This window comes from Pholis gunnellus (genome assembly GCF_910591455.1).
Source record: "Pholis gunnellus genome assembly, chromosome: 14".
Lineage (NCBI taxonomy): Eukaryota > Metazoa > Chordata > Actinopteri > Perciformes > Pholidae > Pholis > Pholis gunnellus.
This window is the reverse complement of record NC_136541.1, coordinates 5,410,988-5,432,755: the sequence shown is the minus strand read 5'-3', so window position 1 is coordinate 5,432,755 and position 21,768 is coordinate 5,410,988.

The following is a 21,768-nucleotide window of genomic DNA, read 5'->3' as shown; positions in this document are numbered from 1 at the left end:
GATTTTAAGTAAAAGCAGCAATACCACAAAATACTCCATCACAAGCAAAAGTCCTGCATAATTGTACTTAAGTAGAGGCACAGAAGTAGTAATAGCTCAATACACTAAAGCATCACAAGTGATAATTAGACAGAAGGACCTTCATCAGAGTCTTATACATCATTGGCAGTGGTGTACATTTACTCTACTAGTTAAGAACAAATTTCAGTATTTCCATTTGATGCCACATTACACTTCTACTACTCTACATTTCAGAAGGAAACATTGTACTTTGTACCACTACATTTAATTGACAGCTAGTGTTACGAGTTGCTTTATACTAATAATAGATTTAAAAAAAAGGTCACATACCAGGTTCACACTTTAATTTTCTTCTAGAACATGTTTAAATGATTTAAATCTTTTTATTTTCCTCACACCTGTTTTCACCCTCTGTCTGAAAGCCTCAGTTGTAGAGCCTTTCAATGGAATTGTGTTGCTAGGCAACAACTTGGATCCATGTTTACTTCCTGTCCTGATGTCATTCACACACACACACCGCAACCAGAAATAAGCTGAGACAGAATGTTCACGTTTCAAACTGTGAAATGGTCGAATTATGGTACAGTGGTAATATCACAAAGGGCTGCTTGTATTCTCTCCATGGATTGATTATTTCGTTACCTTCACATTATTCTTATAGCACCTATAGACCTGCTTTATAACAAGAAAATCTCACTTTTTACAGTATAAGACCTTTAGGATTGTACATGCAACACATATGCTGATCTCATAAACTACAATGCTTTGTTATAGATTAGGATACCAAACATTTTATGAAGTTATAGAGCTGAGACAATTAGTCAATTTATCAATAAGTAACTGAATGATCATTCAAGCCATTTTTTATGCCAAATATTTAGTTCCAGCTTTTCTCTGTCATATATGATAGTGAAGTAAATGTATTCGGGTTTTAGACGATTCACAACGTTAACGTTATATTTACTGCGACTGTGTGCTGGGCCAGTGCGTTACAACAGCTTCTACCAAAGCGTCAGTATGTGACGAGTTGGATTTAGAATGTGTTGTTGACACCACATTCTGTTTTTATTTAAACTCAAACCACATTTGTTAATCTACCTAAATCTAACCAAGTAGTTTTGTTGCCTAAACACCACAGGGGCTTCTACGGGCACACTGATCGCTCGTGTTAGAAATTCTCTCTACTGTTGGGCATCGAAAAATAAATGACATCCATTCAAAGTGATCGGATATTTTGTACATAAAATGTTCATCTTCAAAGTAACCAGTACAGCTGTCAGGTGGATGTGTAGGAGTGAAAAAGTGCATTGTTTTGGAAGAATAACGTGGGATAGAGGTTTTAAGATAAAGTATAATATAAAGAATATTTCTCTTCATTAGTGCATTATTTGAGGAAACATTTGTAGTAACACTGTGTTTCATATACAGAATTTTAAAACCAGCATCAAAATAATGCTCTGCATGCTGTGTTGCAAATAAGTACTTTCAGCAGAACTAGTATTTAATGGATGAATTGGAGGAATAAATCCTTTCAGTCTGTTCACAGTGAAAATCCTGGATGCTGCACGTCAAACAAAGCTGCTGCAGCTTGTCCAATCCGAATGACGCAAACCCACTGAGTGGAGGATTTCCAGCAGAACGTCAGACCTGCTTCAAACGTGAAGTGACTGGACGAATTTCAGCAATTGTTTGCAGACGGGTGTCATTTAAGTCCAAGCCCAGTAGTGACGCATTCACTAAGATTGCCTGTTAAAAATTGAATTGTTTGTTGAACAAAAAAGGCAGTAAGTTTAACAAAAAACTAAATTTAAAATGCGCCAATGCCAGAATTAAACATCTTTGATCAGACAGTGTGTGCAGAATTGCTGTAGTGAGGCTCTTTCATCTCACTAAACTGTGGTTAAATAAATGAATCGACCTTATTACAGTAACCTAATGCAGGGCCTTTTTTCAGAGCCAAACAGCTTGAAGCCGATGAAATGCCCAAAACGTATGCACAAAGAGACATTTAACGTTTTTATCTCGACTTGTTGGGTTATAGGTGTTTATCATATTACCTATAGCCAACTAAATAGCTTTCCAGATAGACCTGCAGGGCGTAGGAGTCTCAAGGTGGTTGTTGCACCTGATGAAATAAGGGCCTGTTGCCACCAGCTGGAGCAGAGCAGCAGTGCATCATCACCTGCAGGGAAGGCTTGAACCCCAAATAGACAGGTGTGTTCATTCACTCTAATGAGCATGTGTTGTTTATACACACACACACACACACAGAGATATTTGGTTGGTCAGAGCGGCATGTTAGTGAGAAAAAAGGTAAAATTGATGTGGGAAACTTGTCTGAATTCTGCAGAGGTTTGCTTATTAGAGACGAAAACAAGCATTTTAATTAAGCGCTATCCCCCCACAACCACGGCTGTGATGTGTTTAGCGACTCTGTGTGATACTGATGAGCGTGGCAGCTTACTGATGACATGTCACATGGAACCTGACAGATCTGTCCTCACGCTGCTGCATGTGGTGTACGAGTGCACGAGTGCCACGCGCAATGATTCACATGGTTGTTAGTGATGGTGATTATCTGAAGAGGAGGAGGATTAGTCAGAAACACTGGTGGAGGAAGTAGCCAGATCCAATGTAATAATAATGTACTTACATTGTGTATCAGCCTCGCTGTTGGCTGCCAGAGCACATCCGCTCGGTCAAAGTTTAATATCGGTAAACACTGACCTGTGGGTCCGTCAGAGCCGGCGGGAGATCACAGCGAAACAGGAAACGGGCCTGAATTTGTCCGTCTTTGGGTTTCATTATTAATGAAAGGGGAAACTGAGTGAATATCCGTGAAACAGAAGTTTATTAGTGACTTTACCTTAAGTCCATTCACACAGGTGTTTTCACTTGCCTAATTAGACCTCCTCCCAGGGCAGCGTGGGCGTGTGCAGCTGCTCTTGATTGACATCTTGCTCACCCTTCTTTTGGTTTTGTTGTACCTACTCCACTGATTTAGCATTTCACTCCTTTCACACTGTCTGACAGTTTAACAAAATGATTAATTAAAATGTATGCAACAGAACCAGAGATATCGTCTATTTTTTATTGCACACAGTCATCTTCCTTGTTCAAAATCAGGTGCCTGGGTCAGAGATTCAGATGTGTTATGCTAATTGCGGTTCATGTAGCCTCCAGCTGCTAGCCTCCAGCAGAGATGAGGAGCTACGGAGGTCTGGTAACCTCTCTTCTTTCCAACTCAACATCCCCAGATTTCATTTTCAACCTTGTAGTCTTTAACAACAACCGACATAACTGGAGACACAAAAAGGCTTGCAATTTTAGTCACATACTTCCCACAACCTGTAAACAGACTTTGATGTGTAAAATGGATGGAGTTCCTCTTTAAGAAGGATAATTTATCCTGTTATCATCCCTATAGCTTGGTGATGTCACGTTATTCCAATAATGGCTTAACCCAACTAATGACTTACGACTTGGAAGTCAAACGAACATTACCAACCACAACCTCAAAATCCAAGGTGGTTACAGCAACAGCAAAAAAATGTTTTTAATTAAATTAAATCAGTCATAGATACAGTACTGTCCAGCGTCTTATCTGTGGGCATGTTGCTTCAGTGTTTGTGTGTTTGTGTGCACAAAATACTGGCGTAAAGTGCTGTCAACTGGTATCGCCAGGTATTACAATGGCTAACCTGGCTGGAGTAAACCCCATTAAGCTTTCCGACTTGTTGTACTGGAACGCAGTCAACTCAAGTGTGACATCATTACCGGCAAAGACCTCCAAGGTAAGAGAAACGCAGCATTACACCTGACCAGAGGCCTAATCAGCCAGAGTCCTTGAAAACACCTGTGTGGCCGTGCAGAGCCTTTAATCTGCAAATAAATGAGCAACTGTAGCTGTTAAACAAATGTAGCGGAGTGAAATGCATAATCCCCTCTGAAATGCAATGGAGTACAAGGATAAAGTCGCATAACATGGAAATACATGAGTGAATGCATTAGGTTACATTTCACCACTATTGAGGAGTGTTGTGTTGTCAGCAGAGGCAAATCTCCAAAGAGAAATTGGTCAGAGAAACAATGGCATTGGGTGTGAATGTAACATGCTGCTCTGAATCAAATTCCAGTTTGTACAGGAAGCTGTAGAACACCAGGAAGGACACTGCCCTCGCTCTTCCTCTGCTACCTCAAAAATACACCAGCTCCATGCGCTGCCCGGTCAGGATCCTGTTTTCACTCTTTTTTTTTTTTTTTTTTTCTTCTGTTCCACACTCATAGTTTCCAAAAAGGAGAAGGTTGGCATGACACGGCACAAGCCCTCCGCTGCACCATGAGACCAAACGTGGCTGCCGCTCTCAAGGCGGCTTTAATTTCCTAAGCAGGAGCATGGTGTCTAATTTTAGAGGAGGCATATGACCAAGTGGGAATAACTGATCGCTGATCACACTGCAGACTCTGTAGATATTTAGGGGTTTGAAAGGTTGGTTGTCGGAGGAAGTGATTACTGCAGCGCTGAGATGACTCACCGAGCTAAAACCAACTTCTGAATCTATGTCACAATAGCAAAGAGGCAGTGATTCATAAGTCACTTGACATTAAAACTGCTTTTGAAAAATGTTTATGACATTTTACGTTGGGATATGCTGTGTGTATAGACTGTAGTGCTGTAGCTGATGTGTTTAATCTGTGTGTATAGGATTCAGGAAATACATTTACTCTGGTACTGTACTATTAGTATTACCATTTTATGTTTGTGTGTCGTTCCTCACCACCACATTTGAGGAGCATATTGCAGATGCCTTTATTTCCTCCTAGGTTTGAGATAAGTCTCTGAGTGTAACGTTGTTATACGTCAACATTGCATATAATACTGCCAAGCTTTAGTAAAAAAATAAAAGCATGATATTCAGAAATGCTGAGTAAATCTTTGGGCTGAATCACAGGAGAGTGCTGACTGGTGACGTTCATTTTCTACAGCGTGATTTGCGGGTCGGCGGCCATTAAAAAAAATACTATGACATTTTGAGTTGAGCTCTTTTGTTTGATACAAATAAAGCATGCAGTGAAATATGATTAATATTTGGAGCGGCAATATTGTTGAAATTCCTAATCAGGTGACAGAATACAGTGTATCACCGGTTAGTTGACCTCAGAAGTCATAACTACAAGATAAGAACTTTTTTTCACAAAGACAGTACTTTTCAGGTTAAGGTTTCACAAATAAAATACACAGCATTGTTCAGGATCAAACAAGTGTTTCTAATCTGTTTGGCTTTTGAGCCCTCACAAGAAAACAGTTGAGGCCTCCTGTCACGTGTCTGATAACAGTCCTGGGTTGAACAGAGACTCAATAAGCAAACACAGGACACAAGGTAAGTTGAAATAATCACATACAGGTAATCAGTCCAAGAAGAGAAAAACAAATCCAGACAGGGGAAAGGTAAAACCCAAAAGCAAAGTTCAGAAACCACAGCACAGCACTAGAGTGGAAAGTGATGAGCGCAAGAGGTAGACTAAAGAGAATCTAGCAGAAGAACAGAGAGACTGATGGCAAAATCAGGGGTAGGTGAGTAATTGAGGGCAGGTGTAGATAACCAAGGAGGTGGGAAACACACGAAGGCAGGAGTGAGTACCATAATAAAACAGGAAACATGAAGGAATAACATGATCAAGGAAAAACAGAAGACAGAAGACACAAAATTCTCAATTAAGCTGCTGATCATCTTCTGAAGATGCAACACAGTCCAGTCTTAATAAAACGTCAGAGTGCACAGAGCCAGACTGTGACTAGATGTCTTAGAGTTGTTCGCAGTTACACCAAAGAGACATTTCCCCTTCAAAATAAGCTGCATTCAAACAACTACTCAAAAGCCAAAAAAGTCAAATCATCCCCAACTCCAGAAAGATCAGAGAAAAGTCAGAAAAAAGTCTACATTAATCCTCCCTCAGATTTCTTTTGTAACCCTTTGGAGGAGCTGGATCCCTACACTCCTCTTCCTGAAGGGTTCAGGTTCAACCTCATTTATAAAAGGTTCTAGCAGGAACTAAAACGGGTTCTCCTATATGGGGACACGCCGTAGTTCCCTATATGGTTCTAGTTAGCACCTTTATTTATAGTGTATGTTGGGCACCAGTGGACTAAACTACCTGTATATGAAGCACTCTCTCCACCTCAACCAGCTACAACAGTAAACACCTGCGTCTACATTGATCCAGTATAAAGAGGAATAATGAAAGATGTAACATATCAGTTACAGGAGCCACTTTAATGCAGCACAAGCACTTTGATACTTTAAGTACCTTTCACTTAACGTATTGGTACTTTAACTGCAGTGAACAATCTGAATACTTCTTCCACCCTCGGGAGAAAAGGAGCAGCTCGGCCAACAACATAAGTAATGAAACAGCAATGGGAAAGTACCATGTAATGTAGTATCTGCATTCAATCTCCGTCTCCCTCCTTGTTTAACTATAGCTGCTGAGCTGCACTGCTGCTGAGCTCAGAGGCTGGACTTCCAGCTGGAAATGTTCTATTGGGCTTTGGGCCCGTTTCCTATAATCTTTGCTAATTAAAAGCAGCCCCTCCTGCTTTACTCACATGCTCTGCGCTGCAGAATACCATAAATCCTTGTAAAAGACCGAATGTGTGAGAGAAAGAAAAGCAAGGAGGCCAAGAGGCAGAAGATGAGAGAGAGAGAGAGAGAGAGAGAGAGAGAGAGAGAGCAGAGCAATTATTCACCATTATTATTACTGTAAGATTTATTTTTGTGAAGATTTATTTTGTAATTATCTTGTGTTTCTCATCTTTATTGGGATAATTTGCATCATTAGATTAATGGTTGTAATATGTTCCAACATGGTGCACCCGTAATGTAATGGTTTAGTAATATGTTACCAACATGTCCTGAAAGTAGTTTTAATTCAGTAAATATCAAGTTTATACTTAATACTAAAAGTAACTAGCGTTACATTACCTTCTTGATTCATTATCCTCCTAATCATTAGCAAGAGAGAGGACAATATCTTAGGCTCAATACTCCACATGCTTCTTCATTTATGGGGCTCGTTTTAATGGCAAAATGTAAGTTGTTAATCATTTTCTGGTAATCAGTGAGACAAACTGCTGGACAAACACCATCAACTAAAAGTAAATCATGTAAGTTTTAATTGATGTATGGCTTTGATATTTGCTGGTGATGAATGCGTGCTGGGTATTAATAACCAGATCCCTGCACAATCAGGCTTTTTGGAGGCGTTTCTGTTGGTTTGAATACAGCGTGAGAAAGGATTAAGACCTTTCTAGCAGGACAAATGTGCGCTGTTAATTAATTTTTTGGGGTATTTTTATTAATATCGACCCTGGATCACTGCACAGATATCAATTAACAACATCACTATGAGGGAATACTTAAAAAAGATATATTTAACCATTTTTGTTAGCTTTAATTAAAGAGGCATTTTTCTTTAGATAAATGTCTGTTCAGTAACAGTGACGTAACACACTGGTGATTGAGCCTATGCCCCACTGTTAAAAGTATTTATATATTTACAGTATTACAAACTAGGTGTCTGTGGCGACATCCCCGCAAAGAAATGCTGTATTGCAGGTTTTCTCCACTTAATACACACAAAAAATGTAATTATGTAAACAATTCTAAAAACATGAAGCTCATAAATCGACGGATTCGTCTGGCATCGTGACATGAAACGGTTCCGTCGATTAAAAAGTAATCGAGCCAATGAGCAGCTCACTAACAATTAGCCAATCAATGCCGTGGGCGGGACGAACACCGTTGTCAAGCCACGGAGATCGCTACACTGACGCCGATATCGAGGCTGTTCTAAATCGATTAAAAGTCCTGATTACTTTGAAATCCGATCAGCACTTTGCTTTCAAGCCGTTTATTTAAAGTGGAGATGGTTTATTTTGCATTCTGGCACACTCAGGAGGAATCTCATCATCCACCAACTTGCCCCTTTGGTACTTGAGCAAATAGTGATTGTTATTTCTCTGTTACTCGCGCTAATGGAGGTCCAAATAGAGGACGAATCCTCCCAGAATAGACGGCGGGTCTGTATTGGAGAATTACCCCAACATCTCTGAATCGTTCGATTGATGGCCTCTCTTTCCCGCCTTTGGAGTTTGATACGACCCCCTTCATCAACAAATGAATATAACATATACGGCATGAATTCTCAATATCGCATGGCATTGTAGGCTAGTTCTTTTTTTTATTTTTATATTCTCTATTAACTCGCTCCGCTCCACTGAGACACAAAGTATGTTGTCATGGCACATAATGACTTAAAATGACATTATATCAGGCAATACTGACTCCTCTAACTCTTTGCACACATTTTAAATCACTTTAATACATTGCATGGTAAATTACGCTAATAAATAGAATCAATTTAAATAGAATTTAATAAAATGTTTGCATTAACTCAAGCGCTTGTCTTGTCAATTATGAGTCGCAAGTGCACGTCAGGACAGACTGTGAGCTGATTTTGTGAAGGCTGGAGGGATCGAGGCGAAGCAGACGTCTAATCAATAACGCCATGATCTAAAGTGACCTCCATGTCCCTCCCTGCTTATTCGCAAGGGAAACCCCTTTACTGAGCTGTCATCAAAATGAGCTGCCTTTGAATCCCGGGCTCTGAAGCATGTTGGTATTACACAGGCACTGTTAGGGCATGTGTATAATTAATTTAAGATTTATTAAGGTTATTTATGGGAACAAAATATAAAAGGCGAATCGTGATCTAAAAGAAACTAAACATCATCCGACTTCTTTTCCTCTCATTGTTCTTTTTATTAAAGGCGTTTTTCTAATTTTAGATTTTACGTCGGCAGTTTGCATGAGTCAACATGTGTACAGAGGTTATGGGAGCCCGTTTCCTTAAATAAAAGCGAGGTGCCAGTCGTACCATGAACAATGCAAAAAGATCAATAAATTGTGTTTGTTTGTGGGTGGTTGAGTCGCTCCATCCGTCTGAGAGAACAAACAAACAAACAAAAAAAGGTCATAAATACAAAAATAGAGACACTAGATGAAAAGGCTACACAAGCCTGAAATCGTAAGTGTTTGTGCGATAATTGTGCCAGGGTTTCTGTGTAGTACTGAGTTTGCATTTTCTCTAACAAGGGTCTGGCGTCCCCGCAGCCGTCAGTGGGATCCACGCTGGGCCCTTTCTGCAGTAATCAGCCAGACTGTCTTGCTCTAATTGTTTCCAGATTTGTGTGGGAGGTCAGAGCCCCGGAGTGCTGATCCTTGCCAAGTTTATAAACAGAGCAGTGTTTCCAGATGGCCACTGGCTCCAGACTGGCTAGCAGGTTGATTGGGACCAGAATAATAACAGGTGGAGAACAGACAATGAATTCCTTGACACTTTTTACCTCGCACACACTCGCAGACGCGCCGACACTCTCTGAAAAACACACAGTAACACACTTTCAATATGGTGAGCAGGAGAGACTCCTGACGCCGTCTCTGTGGTTTCAGCTCGGCAACAACCAGATCTGAGAGTAATCCGGGCAGGATGTAGAGCACATTCTGAGCGCTGAACAGAGCCTGTTTGAAGGTTTTACACATGAGAATATAATATAGCAACGATATAGAATTTACTGTTTGGGTTTTGAATTTTTGAGATTTAACGAATTTGAAACTTGTTTTGTGACACAAAAGTACAATTATTTATAGAATCCTAAAAAAAGAAGATTTTTTGACACTTTAAAGTGGCTTTTTCCTGACTTGGCGTGGTCCCATGCTTCATGAAACCTTTCCTTCTTGTGGGGAACAATGTCATATGTGAATTGCAAAAGACGAAATTACAAAACACCAGGTTTCCTGCAGGAAGCCAAACTGCTTTCTTGTTTTTGAATGCCACGTCAGCTTGTGAAATAATTCTGAGCCTCCGAGGCATCTTATTATTTATGTTTTCTGTAATTCTGTATTTTTAGTGTGAAGCCCAAAAGCAAACTAAAATGAATTCCCAGGAAATGTAAAGTAAATAAACGTGTCACACATAATCCGTGTATATTTCAAATCGCTCCTTCGCATTTTCATTTCATTTTCTTCTTAAAAGATTTCCTGTTGCAAACTGTCAAAGCTGAAGGTTCACTGCTTTTCCAAGAATCGACTGTGCTCGCTGCGACACACACATACGCACACAGTCACACTCTCAAAGTGGAGATTTCAGCAGCTCCACAACAATCACATCATTAGCTCCAGCATGTCTCTTAATGCCTCTCTCAAGTTTTTGTTTACAGAATCCAGTCCTTCCAAGGTCTTTGTAATAGCTTGAGAGATCTGGGCTCTGGAGAAGAGGGGGGTTTGAGGATGTGTGTGTGTGGAGGGGTGGGGGGGCGGGGGGGGGGGGGGGGGGAGCCTGCCTTTCATCGGTTTTGCTCTGCTACACTTGTTTGGGCCAAGGTTGGCCCCTGTTTTTCAGTAAGCGTACTCCACTCCAGATGTGCGGCGGCTCCAGAGTGGCTGCCATGTACAGTAAATCGGCATCTGAGGGCTCGTCAATCTGTGGGGTAGAGCGCTGCGGTGTCGTCAGCCCCAGCCACTGGTATAAACGGAAATTTGTACTGCTGAGCTCCCATGAGGCCTTGGGGGAGGTGGAGGTGGGTGGTGTTGCAGGGGAGAGGAAAAAAAAAAAAGAGGGGGCAGCAGAGGAGGATATTTGGAAGTGAGAACTCAAAACTGAAACTGATGAGTTGCGAGGGACAGAGGCTGTTAACAAGCATGAAAAGGTCCAACAAATGTCTGAATGTTCTCGTCCAAGGGGATAATGAGCTCAGCTGGCTAAATGAGCAGAAGAGTAGAATAAATGATGACTTTCGCAGGGAAATTTATCCTCTGCTGAAAAGGGAGACCAGAGTGTGGAAGCAGGACACAGTCGGAGTATTTCAACATGCTCAAAATTAAATCATCCAGAAAGTTGATGAAAAGTTGCGAGTTCATCAAATAAGGCGATTCAACAAGGCTTGAAATAAAACACAAAAAGATGATTCAAGAGCCGTGTGTGTCTCTTTAAAATGAGTTAATTCTGGTGACCATGAGAAGACAGAAGTGCCAAAACCAAAATGTGAAAATGTTCAAAGTATTAATACAACATCGCTCCATTAATGTAAATACACGAGGCCTGAGTCATAATAGAGACAAAGCTCTTTTCGGAGAGGACACAGAGCAGACTCTGGAGTGCCATCAGGGCAGACAGTGTTTCCCCCGCACATTCCTCCTTTTACATTTTCCCATGCTCAGAGCTCAGGCCCTGACTCAGCGCCATTATCACTGGGAACAAGTCATAGGAAAGCTGCTGATGACTTACAGAGTGAAGCCCTCATGTCCAGACTGATGTTTGAGCTCCATCCTCGCTGTGGTTTCCGCCCATCTGATGTTACTGAAGGTCAGCCAGGTTTCTGTCACACTGAGCAGCCCGAGGAACGAGAAAGCCACCGATAACGAAAGTGGGTGACTGATCACTTTCTGTTTTAACTGTCACCTGGTTAAAAGCTTTATTACGACAAGCAGCATGTTTACATGCACTCAAATGACTGGGTTTAGGCCTTTTCACAATTGCGGGTGTTGACAACTGTGAGAGAAACGTGATGAAGTCTTCGGTCGTCAATCAGAAACAAGATCTCTGATCATTCTGCAAGACGAGTTCACCAACAGTTGATTTAGGTTACAAAAACAAGGATTCATTTTTAAAACTGTTATTTTTGCAGCTCACAATTAAAACTAATTGCACCAGATCTAGCTAGAAGCTCATTTGCATCTGTAGTGCCGATCATGGTTTAACTCTGAATCATGTTGCACCAAACTTTAATACTAGTTTAAAATGAAGTAAGAATAAAGCTAAACTTTTTACTCTAAGCCTAGATTTAATTCTGTTGCACCAACACTTTAAACTCCAGTGATTTAGTATTAACTTTATTCATTTTAAATCTAGTTTTGCTAAACTCTGATTAGGACTAATCCAGATTAAATTAATGTTGTTGGCACAAAGTTGTCAAAGTTGAGTTCGAAATTTAGATCTCACAATGTGACCGCTGTGAAAACAAATCAGAATACGAGATTACACTGCTAGTAGCCCAATTATAATAGTATTTTCTTTGGAGAAAATCACCTAAAGGATTCAAAAAGTAGCCGGATTTTATTTTTGCCCAACTAACTAAACAAAAGTTACTCAAGCCACCCAATCTGGCCACATTTTGCACTGACAAGCTAGCATCATGCTACTGATAAATATCGAAATTACTTTGCAGAATTGGCATGTCATGTTGCCCTCCTTTCGGTTGTTTTTTTTGGTGCATAGAAGTACCAACGCTACAAAGCTTTCTAATCGAACAGTCGGATACAGATTGTGGCCAAGTTTTATTAGAGCCATCTAGCACAGTGCAAGACGATTGTTTCTATTGCATATAGTGTATAGGTACAACTACAGGCAGCTTTATGCAGTAACCTGATTTCTTGAACGTCATGTATATGGGAAACCCGGTGGACATCATTTCAGTGGAGAATTATCCTGTTTCCCCAGCTAGATTTAGATTTCTTGGCCATGTAGTCATGTTTTGAATCGCTTTTTTACATGTACATGCATCCAGTCCAACAAAAACCATACTGGATGTGTATCGTAATGTCTGTTGTCCCTCCGTTGGCATGCCCATACCGTGACCTTTTCCTCTTGGAAAGACCCACTGCCCCGACCCCAGTCGCTGGTTTCCTTTGGGATCCCCCACACTCAACTCTGGGTCCCCCCCCCCCCCCCGCCCAGTAACGAGGCAAGGCGTCAGAGGGCTGATTATTTGCACTGACCCGGGTCTGTCTCCTCAGGGCGGCTGCCTCGGCACAGTCGCACTGGATCCCATTGACACGGTGAGAGGTAGAAGAAGGGGGGAAGAAAACAGACCCTGGCTCCAGTCAGTCGGCCCTCCTCGGCAGGTTGATGAATGTCCAGGACTTCACGATCTTTGCCACCCAAGCCAGTGGAGTCAGGCTACAATGAGTTACAGTCTCCTGGTTAGAAAACCCTCCTGCCCGCCACCGCCACCACCACCCCCACCCCCCCCCCCCCCCCCCCCCCCCCCCTCCTCGAGCCAGCCCACGAGCCCCACAGTCCCCCCAGAACCCGAGCTGGCCGGCCTCCCTCCCTCAACAAACACTGGAGGTCTATCCTTGACTGCTCCGCGCCGCACTCCTGCCACCACCTCCCTCGCCCTTTCAACTCTCGGCCCTGAGTGCGCCGATTCTACCCGGCAACACACGCACTCACAGGTCCAACCACAAGCTGGCACAGGTCACCTCAGCATGCCATTTCATTTCCTCCCCTAGCTGCTCATGTCAGTTGTCTGCAGCCTCGTTGCATTCATGAACCCGACACCTGACTTTGAAAGCATACGATGAAGTTCATCATATAGTTCATTTTGTCTTCCAGAAGGTGACGCACGCTGCCAAAAGCCAAACTACACTAAATAATAAATGTGCTAAATATTTAATAGCCTCTCTTCACTCCTTACATCACGCCTTCACCAACTCCGTACCTTGTAAATGCAGAACAAGAGGTGAAAACGTGCACTCTGCACGGCCATAAAACTGAACCGCAACAGCAGGAGGAAAACAACAGCATTGTTAAGATCGGCGCCCTGCTGCTGCAGCTAATTGTGCTCCAGTCATGGGCGATTCACTGTCACAGCTAGCTGGAGGCAAGTATCAACTGACAAACTCTTGCTCAAGTGTCTCGCTCATCATTTGCGCTTGAACAATGGAGAATCGGCTGATGATAGTGGTTCTGCAGAGGGATGAATGTAATCACAGGCTCATACAGCCACTGTAATGTTTCATGACACTTACTGTCTCATGTGAATACATGAATGTCTCTGGATCCTGATAAACTGGAATCAACAGAAAGAATAACAATATATATATATATATATAAATATATATAAGAGGCATGATGAAACTACGCAGAGCTGCAGACAAATATGCCGTGCCATTAGAATCGCAATTATTCGTTATTACGGCAAAGCACGCTCATTATGTTACCCTACAATTGAGACTGGCAACACTCATGGTAATTTGATGACGCACCAGTCGCGGTGCGTTTGGCTGCAGAGAGCCTGGGTTTGTGTGCTTCACGCCATTTTTCCATCTTCAGCCAGAAATCCCAAATGACCCCTTTAGTCACTCGAAAATGTTGCTTGTTTTGACTCCTGTGGCCTCCTGAACATCTATAATGAGAAAACACTACAGTAATGATGTGTCATCATAATGGGGCGGCCGTGTGTGTGAATAATTAGATTAGATCCTATTAGTTGGGCAGTTTGGCACCTTCACGGCGGACTCTGCTGGCAGTGTATGAGTGTGTATGTGTGAATGTTGACGTGTATTTTAAAGTGCTTTGAGTCAGAAGACTTTTACAAATGAGACATTATTAGACATAAAACATTATCTATGAGTCAACACCTGACCAGTGGTGGAAAGTAACTAAGTGCATGTACTCAAGTACTGTACTTAAGTACAATTTTGAGGTACTTTTTTCACTCAACGTAATTTATTCAATAGCTTTAACTACTAGCTCCTTTGCAGATATTGATTATTAATACAAAAAATAAATAAACTAATAAATGATGATGTCTCATTAGAACGATGCATGTCATCCCATTGACTAAACCATATGTTTCTGGATCAGATTTTGTTCAAATGTTTTGAACTGAATAAATATGAATAACAGATATTTCCCAGCATACACAGCACACAGTGGTGGAAGAAGCATTCACATCTGGTTAAATAAAAGTAGTAACACAACAGCCCCATAATACTCTGTGAAAGTCCTGCATTCAAAATTATAAAAGTAAATGTACAAAATCAAATTAAAAGTACTATGTATTAGTACTATGTTCAATGTCTCCTATTAGAATGTAATATAATATGTAATATAATTATAGATATGATATTATTGGATTATTATTACTTATGCAACATGTAGGCAGCATTAAAGTCAAAGCCGATCGAGGTTTTAATCATATAACGGTAGTTTAATCTATAAAAATCACCACATTTTAGCGGTAGATTATATTTGTATGTAAAATCTCACATAAATAGCACAATATCTTCTTCTGAAATGTACTAAAGTATAATACTATAGAGTATAATATTGCAGTGTCAGTGGTTGGAGTGTTTCAGCACATCAGATACTAGAGAAGAGTTAAAGGACTTCAGTAATCAGCTGACACAGTCGCTGTCAAAGGATTCTTTGAATGGCTTTTCAAAGGAAACACTGTCCGCGCACGGTTCATCCGTCTGTTCCCTTTAAACCACATCTAACTTCCGTTCAACCCCCCCACTGGTGCAGGGGACATTCCTCACAAGATGGTTGAATGGCGGCCCTGTTGCAGGTCAGCCTAGGCGGCAGCAACAGGCGATTTACAGGGTCCCTGCTGTGCGGAGCTGTGACCTGGCCTCAGAGCAGTGCTCCCAGGTGACAAATAAAACACTAGCCCTCACAGGAGCGCGACTTCAGGCTCCACAATGCTAATTCAATACAATGCGTCTAATTGTGGCCTATTTCAGAGGAGCTAGCAAGATCCTCTGCCAGCCATTCAGAGGATTACTGCTAATTGGGAAATAAACGTGTGGTAAAAGAGTCTGAGATGAGGTAGTTAATGTGGAACCCTCGTAATGGACACTTAGAGCTTATTAGCTTCAGTCTCACAAAGCATTGTTTGATTAGAAAGACTCCTCTATTTTCTCTTTATGGCGTTGCATTAGATTTAGTGTTTTTCTTGAAATACACTGATTGTTTTGTTTGGCGCCACCAAAAGTCAGAATCAAAGACGTTATGCAATGTTGCTGCTTCTTAATATCACTTCAATCATCTTGGCAATTTCATGCCATGCATACAAAAGCATATTTCATTAACGGTCTGTGGATATGGACCATTCACTACAATCACAAGAGACCAGACGGCCACGGTGCATATCAGCAATGGCTTCGTGTGATATTTTGTGGACTGTTAAAGACTCAAAGACCGATTGTTAGAGCTCGTTTATCAAAACAAGCTTAAAATGATTGTGCTACAAACACTTTAAACTGGAATACATACCAGTGCTCCTGGGAAAAGCAGTCTAAAAACTTTAATTATGTGCTGCTGTTGGGCACTTGTGTTGTAAATGACTGTATTGTTTTCCAGCAGTAAAAATAATTTGCTACCGTCATGTAGTCCGTTTGTAGAGTTGATATTTGGTGAAAAGTGAGCTTTAGGTTGAAAATGCTCTCAAACCAATTAAGAAGTGTTGACTTTGACATTCACGTCGTATGAGGTTAAGGTCCAATTCACAAGAAAACCTCTATTGATTATTTATGATGAGCTTTCTTACCTTAAAGACTTGATGGAGTTGACGTAATTATGTTCACATCTACCTGCTTGACTGCACCTGTGTCAATTATCCAGTGTGCCCCTGATTGTTGATTACCTGGCAGCTGACTCCAACACTGGTTTATCTTTTTTGTGTTTCAGTTATGACTTTTTTTTTAGCCTCATGATATGTCTTTGGATCTAAAGAGCACCTCTTCTTGGATCCTTCATGAAGGAGCACTCCTTTGTTTTCTAAATCTGTGAAATATCTCAAGGCACAGATTCGTCCACCCATCCATCTGTGACTCTGCCCCAGAAAAGGAACAGCTGCATGGATGGGCAATATTCAGTTAAATGATTAAATAACTGCAAATATTCACCCTATCGCTGTTTTCAATCCAGCACCACACATGAAATCATTTTGAGGTCAAATGATTTATAGCTTCAGGTTCAGGTATTTTCAATATAAAAAGTTTCCAGTTTGACCCAGAAGGGATCTTGACCTAGAAATAGCTGTCCCATATGTGAAAGAAAATAAAAAACCAATTGCCACCATTTTGGAGGCAATATATCTTTATGAAATAGCACCTATCTGTTGTGCCCTCGATTTAAAGTTTGTGACATCAAATCGACAGCTCAGATATTTTGAGCCCTCAATAAGACAGATGGTCTATGAAGCGAGACTCCTGCTACATTGGTTTTAGTCTGGCACAACATAGTTTTCTCTCGCAATTAAGGGACCCGAAACGATCCCGAAAGAAAATTGAAATCAAGCGTTGACTGTGCAGGGATGAGTTTAAAACTCTGTGGGGTAGGAAGGATGCCAGAGCTGGCCCATCACCAAATATGGTGTTGTTTCAGTAGCTGATAAGATGAATTCCCGTTTACTCCCATTCATTCTTCAACAGAAAGTTATGCCATGTTGTTGCAGCCACAAATTCATTGCATGTTTTAAAAAGAGCTTTTGGCTGCCAAGATGACAAACGTCTTGTGTTTCAAATCAGTTGTTGCATCAGTGGCTCTAATAATACTGGGGCCTGAATATACTGATTAGATTACGGTCATTACCCGTGAATGCAAGAAGCTTCTTTAAGTAACGACGACATTAGTTTTCGTAATCTTCTATTTTTTGAAGGTCTATCTTGTATGTTACAACATGTTTAACACACCAGACAGCGTGTCCCGCTCCTTTTCTCACCGCAGGAGAAAGTTCATATATAACTTACTGACCTTTAACTTACTGACCTTTTACATTCTTAATAAGCTGCCTCTTCGTTTTACTCAAAAAGGTCACACTGGGGGTTTTGCATAATTTTACCAGTTCACTGCAAGTCCCATAGACTTTTCATTCTGCTGACCACTTTAAAAAGTAGATTTTTGAGTGTATTAATGCTATTGTTAATGATCAATCAACTTGAAGAGATCTGCGAATTGAAGTTATGATCTAGAAGATTTTAATAAATAAATGTCAGTTAAGTCACTATCTATAGCTCCGAGTCTGTGGCGACATTCCCGGGAAATATTCCTGTTTTGACGATATTCCGAAAAGACAATATTCCTACTAAGCTGCTTACATGGCTAGTGAAAATAAAAATTCTACTAATATTCCCCGTTTACATGCAGCCTTGCATACTCCGATTAACGTAATTGGTGGCGGACTTGTTCGACCGTGCGAACACAGCTTCATTCCTTCAACAACCTTCTTGAAAAAGTCGTCGTTGCCATTTATGCACGTGTCCAAAAACCTGTTCATATCCAAGTCCTTCATTATTTTTAAAAGTAGAGGTGTTTCTCCTTCGGACCAGAAACTTTAGCTTTTGTTTTGGGCATGCATCTCTGCAAAGTGTTAGCTAGTTGGTTTGTGTACAACCATGTGCACAAAGAACAGAGCTGGTCGTAAACAGGAACGAGGCCGTGCAAAAACTGACGGAAAAACCTTGATTGAGATGCATATTCTTAATGCGCCGTATACATGTCCAAAGAATGCTCCAAAAACCTGAATAATATCAGCATATCACACTTGTCTTAATTGGAAAGTGCTCTATAATAAATAAGGAATTTTCTGTTTTCATGAGCCAAATCAAGTTCAGAATATTGTATTCTAACCTTAATCTACCAAAGTCAACATTCAGTTTGCTTTCTTTTTATTGTCGGTGTTGTGAAAGTGTTGCATGTAATATAATAGTAAGCACAGGATGTGTTGTGTGTGTTCATGTCCTGTTGGGAGGCTGTGACCTACAACAAACGTTGTGATGAAAGTAGCTTCCAAATGCATATTATCCTCTTCACAACATCACATTTGCCTCTGATATTGATTTGAGAATCTTCACTGCAACACAAAAATAACATAACCCTGACAAATACATGTTGCTCACTGTCACGTATGACCTCAGTTGAGTTCCATATTGAGCTGAATAACTGGAAACAAACAAAGCGCTCCCCATGTTTAACCACTTATTATTCACTAAAGGTCTGTATTTAGGTCATATGATGACAACGTCCCTGGCAGAAAGGAAAACTCTCTGCTGATGAAGACTTTGAGATGTAGTTGAAACTACTTAGAGGACCTTGAGTTAAGATTGATTAAAATCCCTTTAGTGGGCATCTCCCCTTTTATCACCTTCTAATGCGGCACTTTGTATTCAGTAACTTCACAACATGTCCGACTGCAGACAGGATGGATTATTGTAAAAACATTTAATAATATTTTATTTCCAACTGTAGACCCGATGGCATTATTGAAGATGAGAACATTGATTTAATACCAACATACTGCATTATTACCAAACTGAAAAAATAGGCAGAAAAGTTGCTTTTTAACGGCTTGTAACTGACGTATAAAGCATTAAAAAGTAATACATTAAACATCATTAAAAACATTAGTTACTACTTAGAAACCCAATATAAAAGGTTCTTACTGTTGTCCTTTTTTAACAATAAATTGTGACGCTCTTTTCCACCCCTCATGGTCACCCACACACAAAGGAAGACCCCACCAGTCCCTCCCCCACTGAGAAGTCCCAGAGAGTCTTTTATGAGTACATCACACAGTACAGACTCTGTCCTGCTTTGTGTAAAACACAGAAAGTGACTTGTCGTGTTTATACATCCTCTCTGGTCTGTCCAAGAGTGCTGTCCCATAATTGCTAGATGACATTACCTTCCACACTTTACTACAGTCTTGACCCTGGGACCATAAAATACCTAGTTTATATATCAATTCTTGAATTGAGTTCATGTGGTTGTGTACCTGTAATCTCTATTTCGGGCTGGATAACAATATGGATTAATGGAAATGGGGAACAAAGCACGCGCGTGGTTATCTTTGAGCTTTTCTTTGATAATACTGGATGACACCGGTTGTAAAAGAGTCCAGAGCGAGCTGTCTCCTGGATCAAATGGGCAGGTTCTCAGCATGCTATCAGCACTGTTAACTCCGGCTGTAAACCAAACCTCCCGGGAGGTCAGAGGTCAAAATGTTTGGGCTTCAGAGAGACGCCATAGGCTGAGCATGGCCAGGATTTAATATGAAGTCTGACACAAAGTTACTGCCTGTGAATCAGTGACCTTAACATTCACCCTCATTCACTGTATAATACAGAGCAACGCTCAAACAGCTACTGTTTTTCTTCATCTTCACATCTTTCTCTTCCTCACAACTAAACTTTGATGTCATTGTTTTATTTATTTTGTCATTGAGGGATGGGAGGATGCTTCTTGCTTATTTCTTTTAATTTGTTTTAATTCATGTATAGACCTAATGTTTTATTGTGATTAGGCTAATTAAACAAAGAAAAAAAATACAAAGTATAGAGTAAAAAAGCTGATGTTGAACATATTATATACAAAAAGAAACATCATTATGTAAGTAAACACACAGGAAATTAACAACTTAGCAAATAAACTTAGACTCAATAATAATTATTAACAGGTGAATATAAGAGTCTTTTCCTTTTGACAGAAATGGTTTGATTTTGTAACTCGTAAAACCCGATGATACATTTGTTCGGATGAGTAAGAGGAAAGTCGGAGCGGTGACGCCAGATGAATGAACATTATATGACATCAGTAGTGTGGAAATGTGTCTCATCTGTGGGGTGTGCGCTTGTTTCAACGCTCTTCAAACAGACTGGATCAAGTGTGTCATGGTGATCTGTGAGGCTGCACGGTGAGCGGTGCTGCTTTCAGACACGATAGGGTGAAAAGCAATTTATTTGATTGCATGAATAGTCAATGAGTCAATAACACATTTAAAAGAGGTCGATTGGATTTTGCTGATGTCATATATAAAACCTTTGATGAAATAGTTTCTGCTTAAAACCGGGTTGTAACAGTGAACCGCTGTGTTAAAAATGACGGCTATCATACTGAGTACATGTGTTATCTGCAGTACTAAAAATACCTGACATCAGTGAGTTAAAGGTACAGACAGGAGCAGTCTGGCTGCACTGTTGCGCACCTACAGTTTATGTTTATTGTTAATATTCATAGGACAATATTTTCAAAGCAAAGTTATTTTTCATCTGGTAGTTGATTAAACATCCTATAGTGCTGCTAACATGTAAAATAACATGCTTTAGTTATATAACATGTTATAGTTACATGTTTTTATCAAGTTTATACTCACTGTTTACTATTATAAGTCAGTTTTCATTCCACTAAGGGTCATTGTGTCTGTCATCATAATAATAACAATAATAAACTGGTGTAATACCGGGAAACCGTGGTATTTTCTGAGGCGGTTATCATACATACCACTACAATCCAGTAACAACGAGGACCTTCTAGTTCATTGCAGAGTGACAACAGACAGCAGCAGTGTAAATACTCATGAAGCAGACATAAACAATATGCCTGAGTTGTTTTATGAATACAGAGAAAGTAATTTGGCCAGTAAAAAACAATAGATAACAAGCTTCTAATTCGTTATCATGAATTTCAAGGCTCCATTAAGTTTAAGAGGAACTCCACCAGACAGAGATACCGTTTGTTGAGAGAACAATGTAAATTCAAAGCACTATAGTTTAGTTTTTTTTCCACCTGAGATACTAATATGATAAGGCAGATCAGTGAAAGGGGACTTAACACTGTGGTCAAAAGATTAAATTTTTCTGAGCACGGCCTAATAGAAGGATACTTCAAATGATTTATTTTTTTAGAGAATTTTTCAACAGCCAGATAAGAGACTTAGAGCACCCTTGCCTGCTTCCCCTTCTTGCTCTTCATTTGGCATGCGTTTTGGCAGGCCCCTCAATGCACTGCACTCCAGGGTGTTACAAACGATAAAGGGACAAGGACAGAGAGGGAAGGGGGGGGGGGAGTGGTCCGTTATCGGGAGCTGAGAGCAGCAGCCTTTACCTGAGACGTGCACCT